The 13,988-nt window shown below is 45.0% G+C and overlaps 1 long non-coding RNA gene across 1 annotated transcript; it reads right to left on the bottom strand.

Annotated features, from left to right (window-relative positions):
- Positions 1-1,451: 1,451 nt before the first annotated feature.
- On the bottom strand, positions 1,452-12,198 carry LOC144368061 (uncharacterized). Its single transcript, XR_013427801.1, has 2 exons — positions 11,467-12,198; positions 1,452-5,912 (listed from the first exon to the last, which is right to left on the bottom strand). It is a non-coding gene; the product is annotated as an uncharacterized LOC144368061 (long non-coding RNA).
- Between the last annotated feature and the right edge of the window lie 1,790 nt (positions 12,199-13,988).

The following is a 13,988-nucleotide window of genomic DNA, read 5'->3' as shown; positions in this document are numbered from 1 at the left end:
TCTTTCTCCCCTCTACCTGCCTGCCCTTCCCACGGTGCTGATGTCTTCACCCCTGATAACCCCACATCCCTCACAAGCCTCCATTCTCTCCAGCTGAGCACAGGTCATCACCACCTACTCAGGACTTTGCTACCTTGGCCCTAAAATGGAAATGGTGTAGGGGGAGAATACACAGGCCGTGGGATTCGGCTTCCCCTTCTCCTCTGCCCACAAAGAAGGGCACTACCACTGAGTCTAGCCCCAGTACACTTCCACATGGCCTGGGGGAGGTCTGCTCCCACCCCCATTGGTGACCAGATGTCCACCCTTTTGCATGTCCTAGATGACCTCATTCACGTACATGGCTTCAGTGACTATTCCTAAGCTTCAAGTGCTTCCCCGGGTCACGACCGTGTTGGTTTTGTTTCCCAAATGCAAAGTTGATTTTACACTCAGAAACAAAATCAGGACTTCTCAACCTCGGCACTTTTGATGATTCTTAGCTGATTCTTTGCTGTGGGGTACAGTCATGGGCATTGTAGAATGTTACCAACACCCCAGATTTCTAACCGGTAGATGCCAGTAGTGCACACACGTGAGTTCATCAGAAATATCCCAGATAGTGCCAAATGTCTCTGGGACATTATCCTCCATTGATAACCACTAACAAAATTATCTCATTAACAGAGTAAGTAGGAAAGTTTATAAGATTATCTTGATAGATATGGAGAAAGCAGTTGATAAAATAACACCAATTCATGATTTAAAAAAATTACAAACTATAATGAAAGGAAACAATCTGATAAAAAAATCAATCTAGTCAAGTGCAGTGGCAGATGCCTATAATCCCAGGGACTTTGGAGGCTGAGGTAGGAGGTTCAAGAGTTAAAAGCCAGCCTCAGTAACTTAGCTGAGACCCTGTATCTAAGTAAAATATAAAAAAGGGCTGAGGATGTGGCTCAGTGGTTAAGCACCCCTGGGTTCAATACCTTATATCAAAAAACAAAAGAATCAAAAGTAAACCTTAACTAAATGGTTAATGCTGCACATTTCTCCCTAAGATTAGGAAAGAGTCAAGGGTGTCTGCTATTATTGAATTTATTACATTTTATTAGAGATCCTAGCCAGTGAGATAAGACAAGGAAAAGAAATCAAAAGAGAAAGAAATAAAACTGTCATAATTTACACATGACATGATTATCTACCTAACAAATCCAGAAGAATCTACAAGTGAATTTAGCAAGTTCATTACATACAAATATAATAAACAAAAGTCAACTTATTAAACAAACCAGCAGTAATCAATTAGATAATAAAAATAATAGTGGGTGGCTGTGAAGGTCAGTCTGGATCATTCTGGGCTAAAATAACCTGAACTGCCCCGACCGGCAGGACACATCAACGTGGGCAGCGAACCTAGATGGGGAGGAATGAAGGGACAAGAGACACGAAGGGTGACAGCAAGACAAAAGTTCTGATCAAGCTGCAAACTTTTATTGTTCACACAGGGGTATTTATGGGCTGGGGATGGGGGGAGCTCTCTTATCGGCAGTTGCTAGAAGTCTTCACAAGGCGAGATAGCGCAGGATGTCTCAGGGAGACAGATGGCCGCAGGATGTCTCAGGGAGATGGATGGCTGCAGGGTGTCTCCCAGGCGAGATGTCTCCTAGGGGGCTGTTTCTTGTAACTGTCAGGCTATTCTTTGAAGGAGAACTCCCTTTTGGTCCCTGGCACTGTCAGGCTATTCTTTGAAGGAGAACTCCCTTTTGGTCCCTGGCATCTCCCCCTTACTTATATAAAATATATGACCATACCTTACCGGCCTATGTCTAATAGAGAAATCTTTAATTCTGTTACTTAAGGCTGGATAACCATACTAGCAAACATTAAGCCTACCTGTGTAGGTTAGAAATAAAGGCCTTAAACTAAAAACTATTCTGGCAATCCCTTTTGATAGTTATCAGGTATTCCTGTCTGAGAATCTCTTTTGCAGCTTCCAGTTTACTTATTTTTGGAAGTTACATTTAACTATTATTATCATTTAAAATGCCCAGGAATAGCAGTGTTTAGGCTTTGACTGTCTTTGCTAAGTGTTTAAGATGAAGCAAGTCAAACTGATTTTTGTTTCTACCTATTGTTAAGTCAGCTGAGTTACTCTGGAAATCCTTGGGAACTTCACAGCAGCTTCTCAGTTCTGCTAGTGCCATTTGCGCTAGGATGGGTCCAGGCCTTGCTTGACCATGTGGCTTCCCTTGGAAGCATCAGGGATGTCTCCCTTTTCTGATAACCCTCCTCTTCACAGCAAATGCACTGATTGGCTTTCTGTCCTCCACTGGTCTCATTAATCTCCCTGTTCAGGAGGTTATGTGGCCTAGGGTTGCAGAGCCCTTTGGAGAAGTCCCTTATTCCCTGACTCAGACTGACTCTGAGGGCAAGAGCCAAATATTGGTTTTCTTGGCCCTTTTAATTTAACTTTAATTTTAGAACTTAATCTTAAACATCCAGCAAATAAGTTTTAACAGCCTTATATTAATAGTACTGGGCTTTAATGTCTCTCTATCCTGTAGGTGATAACTCCTTATCTTAAATTAGCCCAGGTTGTGTGTTCTTAAATCAGTATCTCTGTAGAACAGCAACAAGCAATCCTTAGACCACCTATAAGCAAACTACAAACTAAAATTAACTAGGGTAAAAGCATATTTAGTTTATGTAATAGCTACCTTGAATTCTGGCAGAGTTATATATTATAATCCCCTGTTTGAGATCCTGGTAATCGTGACAAGAACCAACTTTTGGACACAACTTTTAAATGTACTGAAATCTGGTCTGCTTCTTTCATAGTTACTCTCACATGTAGTGAGACGGGACATACAGCCTTATCTCAGGCAAGGCAGGGCTCTTTATAAATCTTAAGTACTATAGTTCTGAAGCTGATCATTTTACAAAGCTTTCATAAATTGTTGCTCAAGTTTACATGAACATTAGCTAACACATCACATCTACAACATGAACTAAAGGCTGAAAACTTCTACCCCCCCCTATTTTTTTTTTTTTTTTTTTTTTTAAGTAGCAAAGTACTTTTGTGTTGTACAATAAAACCTTCACACAGATTAGGCTCCCATTAACTAGAAAATACATTTAAATTGTATCTCAGTGTAAAGTAACATGGAACTTTACATATCTTATTGATAACAAATCCAGTTAGAGAACACAAATGATATAAATAAATCTCCAAGATTTTTTTTTTTTTTTTTTTTTTTTTGTTAAGCCTAAAATTACCATATAACTTCAGAACACCAGCTTGATATAATGCTCTTTTGAAGCTTCTACCTTACAGACTTCTATACCTGGAAGATATGAATTAATAGCACCATAATTACATTGATGATTTTATATTGACCAAGTTTAGCTCTTAAAGAAATAACATTACAATATTGAAGAAATAACAGTTGTTATTTAACCATAGTTGTATAATTTTAAAAACTTATACATATAACCAATTTACACAGACCTTTTTCATCACTTGCTTAAACCCTTTTGTTAACTTAATCATATAGACTTTTTTTTTTTTTTTTTCCACATTTTGAAATAATACTTGTAAATTTCTGAATTTAAGCAATTATTTTATAGACATCAACATTTTATTATTGAAAACCTAGAAAAACTTATAAGCTTAATTTTAAAGACATCTTTACTTCTATCTGTTTACCCAGTTTAAATTGAACCATTTGAATCACGTGAATCAAAGATATTTGGATCCCCTTTTTTTTTTTTTTTTTCTGAGCGCTCTTTGTATATCTGCCAATTGTCATATAACTGCATAATATATGGACATACACACACACAGACATAGGACATACAACACATAACATGAGTGTAACACATACACAAGGCCTTGTAGTGTTTTTTTTTTTTTTTTTTTTTTTTCATTGCAATGTTTAAAAACTCCACAGTTCATCAAAAATAGAACTGATCAGAAAGCATTAACTTGTCCATGAGCTCAAAAAATACAGAATCTAAGGAAAAAACAAGAGTCAAAATGACTGGCCAGTAATTAGTAAATATCATACAATTTACTTTTTGGTTTGGTCTTGTTTGTGTTCAGGTAAAAGGACACTTTTAAGAAAGGAGGATCTGTGGGGATGTAAACTTAAGAAATAAACCTGTGAGAAGGGTATAGCATCCTTTTAAATGTTGGCAGCGCGGTCTTCCATCTCCAGACGATGATAGTGAACCTGTATGGGCTTAGAGGCTAAAATATTAATCTGTTCTTTAATAAATTGAACCAGCCTGTTTATAATGCAGGGTCCTATGGACATTATTAAAAGTAAACCCAACAAAGGGCCTAATAGTGGAAGAAGGTAGGGTAAAAATCCATTAAGCCCAGTCCAGAGGGGATTTTCAAATAGTTCCCTTCGTCTCTTTTCTAGATCTTCTTGAAGCTGCTTAATTTTAGTCCGTACTATGCCTGATTTATTGGCATAAAAGCAGCATCGTTCCCCTAAGGCCAAGCAAACACCTCCCTGGTTAGCTGTCAGCAAATCTAAGCCTCGTCTGTTTTGAAGGACAACTTCTGCCAGGGAGTCTATTTGGTCCTGTATATCTTTAATGGTTCCTGATAGAGTTTGTACATCATCTATAAGTTGCTGAGATAGACGACGGTAAGAGTGTATAGCTGTGCCTAAGCCAGCTGTACCTGTGCCCACAGCAGCTGTAATTCCAAGGGTGGCAAGGAGTGGTAAGGCCTGTATTGCCCTCCTATGTCTTTTAACTAAGGTGTCTAGGCTAGGAATGGGTAGAGGTTCATCTCCTGGGACAATAGTTATATCAGGGAGTAATAAGGCAAGAACACAGCCACCGGTCCAATTCGCTGGAAGCCTGGGGAAGGCTGAGTTTCCTCCACACATAAAAACTGTGCCATTGGGGGGACAAAGAGATGGGGTGGGTGAGGAATAATTTTTTACTGTTGAGCAATTTCCAAAGGAAGTAACTCCAACATCAATATCATAGGTATTATTTTGCATCGCACCTAAAAGACATAATGTAAATGTGCCTATAGGCTGTACTTTAAAAGGAAATCCGGGTTGGCATGTATTATAATTGTCTATGATAGAATTTATAGGAACCGCCATAGGCATGACTGCCCCTGTTGTCATGCAGAGCCAGCAATCACCAGCAAGGGTGGGGTTGGAATTATTAAGCAAGGAGAAGGTAGTTCCCAAAATATCTAATGTATTGGTATCTAAATCTGGGAGCTGGGATTTAGGCAGCACTAAGGGATGATATGTGAGCTCAGGGATTTGTGGTTTCAAAAGTTTGATTATCTGAAGATGCTTGACAGCATCAGTGGGTCCTCCACCATCAGAGACCCCTGTAGGGGCCTTAATGGGCCAGCAGGAGGGTTTACCAACAGTGCCTTGGCATCCAGCTGACTGTAACTTGGTGTATATGCCTTCTCCTCCCCGGTCAAAGAGAACGGGAGTATAATGAATAGTGGTCCCCCTTGCTGCATGAGTTTTGGTTAGGGTGGCTTCAAAAAATTGTTCTCCCTGCTTGTTAACACAAATTGAGGCTGACACATAACAAGAGACATGCATCGCCTGGGTATGCGTACAAGTTGCAGAACAATTTTGGAGAGCTTTACTTGTACTGGGGGGAATAATCTTTGGCTTGTTAACACATACCCATTCAGGCTTATGAAATCCTCCGAGTTTATGGTCAACCTCAGCACGGAGGTAAGCCACCTTAGTCATGCAGTCAGCAGTCTGGGTCCAACTAGTGGGAGCCTGAGTCCAAAATCCTCCCCTGCATTCACAGGGGGGGCCAAAAAGGTACTTCCTGATGTTGGAAGGTGGAGGGCCAAGGCCTCCGTGTACAAACCTGTTCAACAGAAGTGCCTTAAGCAGGATCCTCACACAGATTATTGGCTGCATCTGAAAAAGAGGAAAATTTGTCCTCAGGGGGAGGGTCTCCGTCCCTGGGTGGAGGTAAGTCATGAACCTGTTTAACCAGGCGTTCTGGTAACCATCTTGGGGCTGCTTGCTCTTGGTCCAAAACACAAGCTGAGCCTCGTCCCCAGATGAGGACAGGATCTGGGCCTTTCCATTTGTTTGTAAGGGGATCGCGCCACATAACAGGGGGACGAACAGAACTGGACGAGGGATGCCAGTGTCTGTCTGCGGCCGAATGGCCTTCACTGTCTAGGGTAAGAAAATTAAGGGCAAATAATGCATGGTTAAGGCGATCCCTGGGAGTGGTAAATATAAGGGCGGAAGCCTTAAGGCGGGTTAGCCAAGTCTTTAAGGTAAGATGGGCACGTTCCACAATGCCTTGGCCCTGAGGGTTGTATGGAATTCCAGTAGTATGACAAATTTGCAAGGTGGCACAAAACTGTTTAAACTTGGCACTGGTATATGCAGGACCATTATCTGTTTTAATATGAATTGGTTTACCCATTATGGAAAAGGCTGAAACAAGATGGGAAAGGACATCTTTGGTAGCTTCTCCGGAATGTGGTGATGCGAAAATAAAGCCACTGAAGGTATCTATAGAAACGTGTATATATTTGGTTTTTCCAAATTCAGGAAAATGAGTGACATCCATTTGCCAAACCTGATTAGGTAGCAATCCTCGGGGATTAACTCCCAAGTGTTGAATGGGGAGGGAGACAGCGCAAGCAGGACATGCTTTTACTATTTCTCGTGCCTGCTGCCTGGTAATTTTACAAAGTAATCGAAGGCTCTGGGAATTTAAATGGTGAAGATTGTGTAACTCCGTGGCCTTTTGAACGGAGCCAACAAAAATTGGAAAGATGGAACGAGTTGCTGCATCAGCCTGGGCATTGCCTTGTGTTAGAGGGCCGGGAAGATCAGAGTGTGCCCTGATGTGTCCTAAGAAAAATGGGTGTTGTCTGGCCTGAATTAGCTGCTGAAGCTGGTGAAACAGAAAGGCCGCATTGGAAGAAGCCTTAATGGCAGGTGAAATTTCCAGCAGGGGCACAGAATGAGCAATGTAGGCACTGTCTGTATAAATATTAACAGGCTTATCGAAAAATGTTATAAAAACTTGTGTTATGGCAAACAATTCCACAAGCTGTGCTGACTGATAGACAGTATCAAAGATGGTAGGCTGATTATTGACAACAAAGACCGCACGGCCGTTACTGGAGCCGTCTGTAAAGACAGTAAGGGCTTGGGGAATGGGAGCCTTTTGAGTAATTTTGGGAAAAATAAATGGATGTAATTGGGCAAAATGTAAAAGGGGGTCATTGGGGAGGTGGTTATCAATTGTTCCCAAAAAGCCTGATAGGGCAATACCCCATTCATCCCCTGTCTGTAGTAAAAATTGGGTTTGGTCCTTAGTATATGGAATTAAAATATTATCAGGGTCTTTGCCAAAATGTTGTCGAGAAAGCAAACGACCTTTGATAATAATAGAAGCTACCTGAGCAGGATAAACAGTAATAACCTTGGAGGATGTGGTGGGTAAATGGACCCAAAGCAAGGGGCAGCCTTTATTTTTAAAATGTGGATTCCGCTGCCAAAATATTCCTGTGGGTGTATGAGGAGTATGTAAAATAACCAGAACCAGAGGCAGGTTATAGGAAATTTGTGTAACAAACTGTTGGGCAATGGCTTCTGTGACTTGGTTTAATGCCTGTCGTGCCTCAGGAGTAAGCTTTCGAGGGGAGGAGGGGTGGGAATCACCTCTCAAAATATCATTAAGGGGCAGAAGTACACAAGTGGGTAATTTTAAATATGGTCTTAGCCATTGAATATCCCCCAGTAATTTTTGAAAATCATTAAGGGTGTGAAGTTGGTCCACACGTAGTTGTATTTTAGGAATTTGGATCTGATTATCTTGAAGTTTAAGGCCCAAATAGGTATAAGGGTCTTGTGTTTGAACCTTATCAGGAGCTATCTGTAGTCCCAAGGTAGTGAGGGCTTTGTAAAGGTCCAAGTAACAATTATTAAGGTCATGGTTATTAGGTGCAGCAATTAACAAATCATCCATATAATGTAAAATATAAGTTTGTGGCCATCGCTCTCTTACAGGGTCTACTGCTTGAGCCACATATTTTTGGCAAAGACTAGGGCTGTTAGCCATACCTTGGGGGAGAACCTTCCATTGAAACCTCTGCATAGGGCCCTGAAAATTAATGCGAGGGAGACTAAAGGCAAAATAGGGTCTATCCTCAGGATGTAAAGGAATGGTAAAAAAGCAATCTTTTAAGTCAATAACCATTTTACAATAGTTTTTGGGAATAGCCACTGGTGTGGGAATGCCTGGCTGTAGTGCTCCCATTGGGCGCATAACTTTATTAACAGCACGTAAATCTTGTAAAAGGCGCCACTTGCCTGATTTTTTCTTGATAACAAAAATAGGAGTATTCCATGGTGAGGTTGAGGGCTCTACATGGCCGGCTGCCAGCTGTTCCTGCACTAACATGGAGGCAGCCTCCAATTTTTCTTGGGTAAGGGGCCACTGATCCACCCACACAGGAGTCTGAGTCTCCCAAATAATCTTATCTGCATGGGGTACAGGAGGGTCAGGGACCGACACTAAAAATCCGAATACCCAAGTCCATTTGTATCTGTTTTTTGTATGGGTTGCATGGGCTCAACCAGTCCTTGTCTCAGTCTCCCAAGGCCTGTACCAGGAACAAAATTCATACGAAGCATTTGATGAGTCACTATGGAATTGGGACTGGCAAGAATAACTTCCATTTGACTCAAAATATCTCTGCCCCATAGGTTAACGGGGAGGTCAGGAATGACAAAAGGAGTGACAGTTCCCTTATTACCCTCTTTATCAGTCCAGCTAAGAGCCCTAGAGCTGACCAGAGGATTTTTTGACTGTCCTATCCCTTTAAGGTCAGTCAAGGATGGGGTGAGGGGCCAGCCTGATGGCCAGTATTTTTGAGAGATAATTGTGGCATCAGCCCCAGTATCTAGGATTCCTTGGAAGTCCTTTCCTTCAATAAGTAGGGTAAGGGTGGGTCTATCGTGAGAAATGGGCTGAACCCAATACGCATCAGAGGAGCCCAGGGAGGCAGTGCCCCGAGGTAGGGTTTGGGCGGTGGAAGTGCCTCCTGAATCTAAGGGAAGGAGTATTAATTGTGCGAGTCTTGTTCCTGTTGGGATGGCTGCAACTCCATTAATAGCTGTGGCCAGTATTTTTATTTCTCCAGTGAAATCATTATCAATAATGCCAGGGAAGACCTGAACACCTTGTAAGGTAGTAGAGGCCCTTCCAAGAATAAGGGCACACGTATGAGATGGAGGGGGACCCATAATTCCAGTGGGTATTATCTGGGGCCCTTGCATGGAGTCTAATATTGTATCGGTGGTGGCACAGAGGTCCAATCCTGCGCTGCCTGGGGTGGCTCGTTGGAGGGAGGCAATCGTGGAGAAGGATTTTGAGGTAGGTTGGGAGTTTGGGAGGGAACAAACCTTATTGCCCCTAGGTTTGTCCTGGGGGAGGTCGGGGCCAGGGGCCGGCCCCGCAGGGAGTTTCCCGGGAAGCGGGAAGAAGTAGGCTGTCCAAGGGCATTTGTCTTAGATCTACACTCACTGGCCCAGTGACGACCTTTACCACATCTAGGGCAAGGGGTGGCTGGGGGCGGTTTAGCCCCGGTTTGAGGAGACACCATCCCTAGGCTTTGCTTGCCTGTCGGACACTCGCGTGCAAAATGGCCAGGCTGTTTACAAGTAAAGCAAGTACGTGAGCCAGGATTGCGAAAGGCCTTGTTAAAGGCAGCACCTATGGCCAGACCCATGGCATGGGCTGCACCCACCCCGGCACAGAGTCTAATAAAGTCAGAAAGTTCCCCTTTGTCCTTATGTGGTCGAAGAACATCCTGACATGCCGGGTTGGCGTTTTCAAAGGCAAGATGTTTTACAAAGGGGCTTTCGCTTTCGCTTGGTCCAAGCAGGCGCTCCGCGGCTAGGTTAAGCCGGGCAACAAAGTCGCTATAAGGCTCGTCAGGCCCTTGTCGGATTTTTGCCAGGGAAGTGGTAGCCGAGCCCTTTTGAGGGAGGCGTCTCCAAGCCTGTAAGCCAGCCGTCTGAATCTGCGCCAAAAGTCCAGCAGGGAAACGCGCCTGTTTAGGGTTAGTGTCAAAGGGCGCATTGCCCACTAGCTTAACATAAGTCCAGGATTTAGAGGAGGCCTTTGTTAAATTTTTTTGAGCAGTTTCCCGACAGTGCTCTTTGAAATCTGCATTCCATAACAGGAAGTCTCCGGCACTGAGGGTAGCTCGGGCTAAAAATTTCCAGTCATTAGGAGTAAGCCATTGTGCGCCGTGACTCTCTAGTAAAGCCAATGTGTAGGGCGCAGTGGGTCCATAGTGAGCACAAGCCTTTTTAAGTTTTTCAAGAAAGCGCAGGCTTAGTTTTTTGTAAGCACTCTGGGTTCCTTCCTGCCTAGGGGTGAACTCCTCATCCTCTGAGTCCTGATCTTCCTCTTGCCCTCCCCCCGCTTCATCCCCTTGATCCGTTTCCTCGGCTTCTTCCTCTAGATCTGTTTCCTCCGCTTTCTCCTCTTTGTCCTCAGCCTGGGCGGGCTTATCTGTCTGACTGCGGGTGACTGGGAAGGTGAGAACAGGCCGAGGGCGCGGCTTAGCCTTTGTATCGGATCGCCTTGGGCCAGCTCGGGTTGACTTTGTGCCTAAGGCTAATGAGCTGAGCTCAGAGACAAGGGATCTTAATTCTTTTAAAAGTTGGATCTGTTCCCGTCTATGTTGGAGGGACTCTCGCAAGGGAGCCAGATCAGGCAGGGGAAGTGGAGAAAAAATGTCTGAGGGGGCAGTTGGCCCCTGAAGGGCCGGAGCACAAAAGGCAGGAGGGATATATGAGGGAGGGGGATGTGTAAGTCCTATAGGCTGTGGCAGGGTCCCGAGAGGTGGCGGGTCTTCTGAATGGTAGCGAACTGCTTCCTTCTCCAAGGTAGCCTCCTCCCCAGGGGTCAATGTGTCTCCAGGATTTAAAACTGGATAAAGGCGGTTGGTAACCGTTGGAGCCTTATTTATTAGGGCGGGGTTTTGAGCGGGACCAGGAAGGTTCCCCGAGTCCTGGGGAGACTGAGAAGGGTCTATGTCTATATTAACTGAAGGGCATGCCGAGGGGGGACGAGAGGTCTTTTGCATAGCCTCTTCCCCAATCCTGACAAGTTTTAAGGTACCGTTGTCAAAGGGTGAACTTTTAAGAAGTTCATTAATTAAGTTCCAGTAAGAAAAGGTGGGAATAGGCACCTTTTCTGGGCCAAAGGATTCATAATAATCTTTTAAACAGTCTCCTACTCTGAGCCATCTTTTACCATCAATGGTCCCTTCAAGGGGAAACCACGGACACAATTCTCCTACGTATGAAAAGAATAATTTTAAGTCCTTTTTCTTAACACGCGCCCCCCGTGTCTTGAGGGCCTCCTTGAGGCCTGACAAAAACAACTCATGTGACGAAACTGCTTGTCCCATGGTGTGCCACTCACCTCGCGTCGTCCTCGCTCTCCTCCCGGATCTGTCTCTCGGTCGTGTCTCCGAGGCGATCTCACGCTCCCGCTTGGCCAAGTCTTCCCGGAGGACGGCGTTCCCCCTCAGTCAAAGGCTCGAGCCCCACACTGGGCGCCAAATGCCCCGACCGGCAGGACACATCAACGTGGGCAGCGAACCTAGATGGGGAGGAATGAAGGGACAAGAGACACGAAGGGTGACAGCAAGACAAAAGTTCTGATCAAGCTGCAAACTTTTATTGTTCACACAGGGGTATTTATGGGCTGGGGATGGGGGGAGCTCTCTTATCGGCAGTTGCTAGAAGTCTTCACAAGGCGAGATAGCGCAGGATGTCTCAGGGAGACAGATGGCCGCAGGATGTCTCAGGGAGATGGATGGCTGCAGGGTGTCTCCCAGGCGAGATGTCTCCTAGGGGGCTGTTTCTTGTAACTGTCAGGCTATTCTTTGAAGGAGAACTCCCTTTTGGTCCCTGGCACTGTCAGGCTATTCTTTGAAGGAGAACTCCCTTTTGGTCCCTGGCACTGAACATCAGTGCTTCCAAGGACAGAAGCAAGGGATACCCATATCTTAGAGCTCTGGGGCTGGCACTTGAAAGAGGGAACACCAGGAGCAAACACCTTCCACCTCCAGCCCTGGTTACGGCTCCAGCCTCTCCTCCACAGCTTGTCCATCTTGCCCCATACCTCATATCTCATAGATTTATGGTCCTACCACCGTGGGTCCTTACCTTTCTTGTCCATGCTGGGCATCTTTTAAATGTGCCTTTGCATGTGTGCTCCTCCTTCCAAGAATGCCCTTCCCCTCTTCTTATCCAGAGAACTCCTCTTCACTCTTCAAAACCCAACTCAATGTGCTCTTTTTGGTGAACGCTTCTCTCCACTCCCCCCAGCAGAGTTAGGTGTCCTCCAGGCTCCCCTGCAATGAGCCCCTCAATTCAGCAAACATGCATTTCATGCATCCTGGGCAGAGGCAGGATTCAGACACAATAGACAAATCTCCACCCATAACTCACCCCAACGAGCCTCCATGCTCTCCTTCCTCTATTGGATGCTCAAACATGGAGGAGGGTGTCAGGATCACCAAATGGAAGCACCCTGGGTCCCTGAGTGACTGTGCTGAAACACAGTGAAGCGGAAACCCCCACCCCATACCTGACCTTCCTTAAACCGCAATGAGGGCGAGACATCTCCAGTAGAGTATTGACAAAGGTCAGCATTATAACTGCGCTCTCCCGACGACTCTCGTGACACCTAGACCAGCCCATCAGAGTGAGGAGTGGACGGAGAGACAGCGGGGCCAGAAGACACAAAGGTCAGAAGAGAAGCCCCACCTGGGGGCTGGGGACTTGGTGACTTCTCCACAGCAGAAGTGACCTTGCACAGTTGGATGGAGGTGAGGGGTTCCTATCATGCATAGCTATTTAAAGCGCACAAAGGATGTATGTGAAGTACTTTAGACACAATGTTGCCTAAAAATGCATGTCCCTCACACTCTATTGCATCTTTCCAGTACCTGTTAACACCTTGGCATTAACTTGGATGGTCGCAGAGAACAGAGGCACCAGTTTGCATGCCAACGTAGGAGTTTACAAGGAAGCAGGGTTAGATTGCTTCCAGAGATAACTCGGTTTCGATGCAGGTCTGGGCTTTGCAAAACCATACTAGGAAGGAAACTGAGGCAGATGGAGGAAATACAGACTAGCTTCCCCCTGCATGGTCGTTATTACACAGCAGGCACCGCTATGAACACTTCGGAGACAAACATTCAGTTCTCGCAACGACCTATTTTACACAGGAGGAACTAAGTCATAGTTAAGTTAAATCACTTCACCAACCTTACACAGCCAGCCAGCCAGCAAGCAGTAGATGCAGGATTTTAACCCACACAGACTGAGTGGAAGCATGATGATAACCACAGGGCTATACTTTGGAGTGGGCAAAGCCAGTGGAAAACAGACAGAAAGAGCCACTGGGTACAGGCATCTGAGAAGAGCTGCCACAGGCAAATCTGACTTCCAGCCATTTTCTGGCTAAACAGGCACAGAGCGGAGGTCAGAGTTAGAGTTAGGATTAGGGTTAGAGTTAGGATTAGGGGTAGGGATAGGGTGAGGGTTAGGAGAGGGTTCAGATGAGGTTAAAGCCCAGCTCACTTGATGTCTCTTTCCTAAGAAGAGAAAGCAGCCCAAACTTGGTGCACAGAGGCAAACCCTTCCTGGAACCTTATTCAAGAAGTACATCACGTGGTCCCCTGTCCCGGTGGCCTTGAGTCACCAGCTGGACAATGCCTCCTATTATGGTTTTGCAAAGCCCAGACCTGCAGGAAACCGAGTCATCTCTGCAAGCAATCTGACCCTGCTTCCTTGTAAACTCCTATGTTGGCATGCCTCTGTTCTCTGTGACCATCCAAGTTAATGCCAAGGTGTTAACAGGTACTGGGCAGGTATTATTAGGAGACTTTTCCTGCCTTGGAGAGCTGAAGTCACTGCTCTGAGTTCCTGTCA

This window comes from Ictidomys tridecemlineatus, chromosome 11 (genome assembly GCF_052094955.1).
Source record: "Ictidomys tridecemlineatus isolate mIctTri1 chromosome 11, mIctTri1.hap1, whole genome shotgun sequence".
Classification (NCBI taxonomy): domain Eukaryota; kingdom Metazoa; phylum Chordata; class Mammalia; order Rodentia; family Sciuridae; genus Ictidomys; species Ictidomys tridecemlineatus.
The sequence above is the reverse complement of the archived record's forward strand: the minus strand, read 5'-3'. Positions and strand labels throughout refer to the sequence as shown.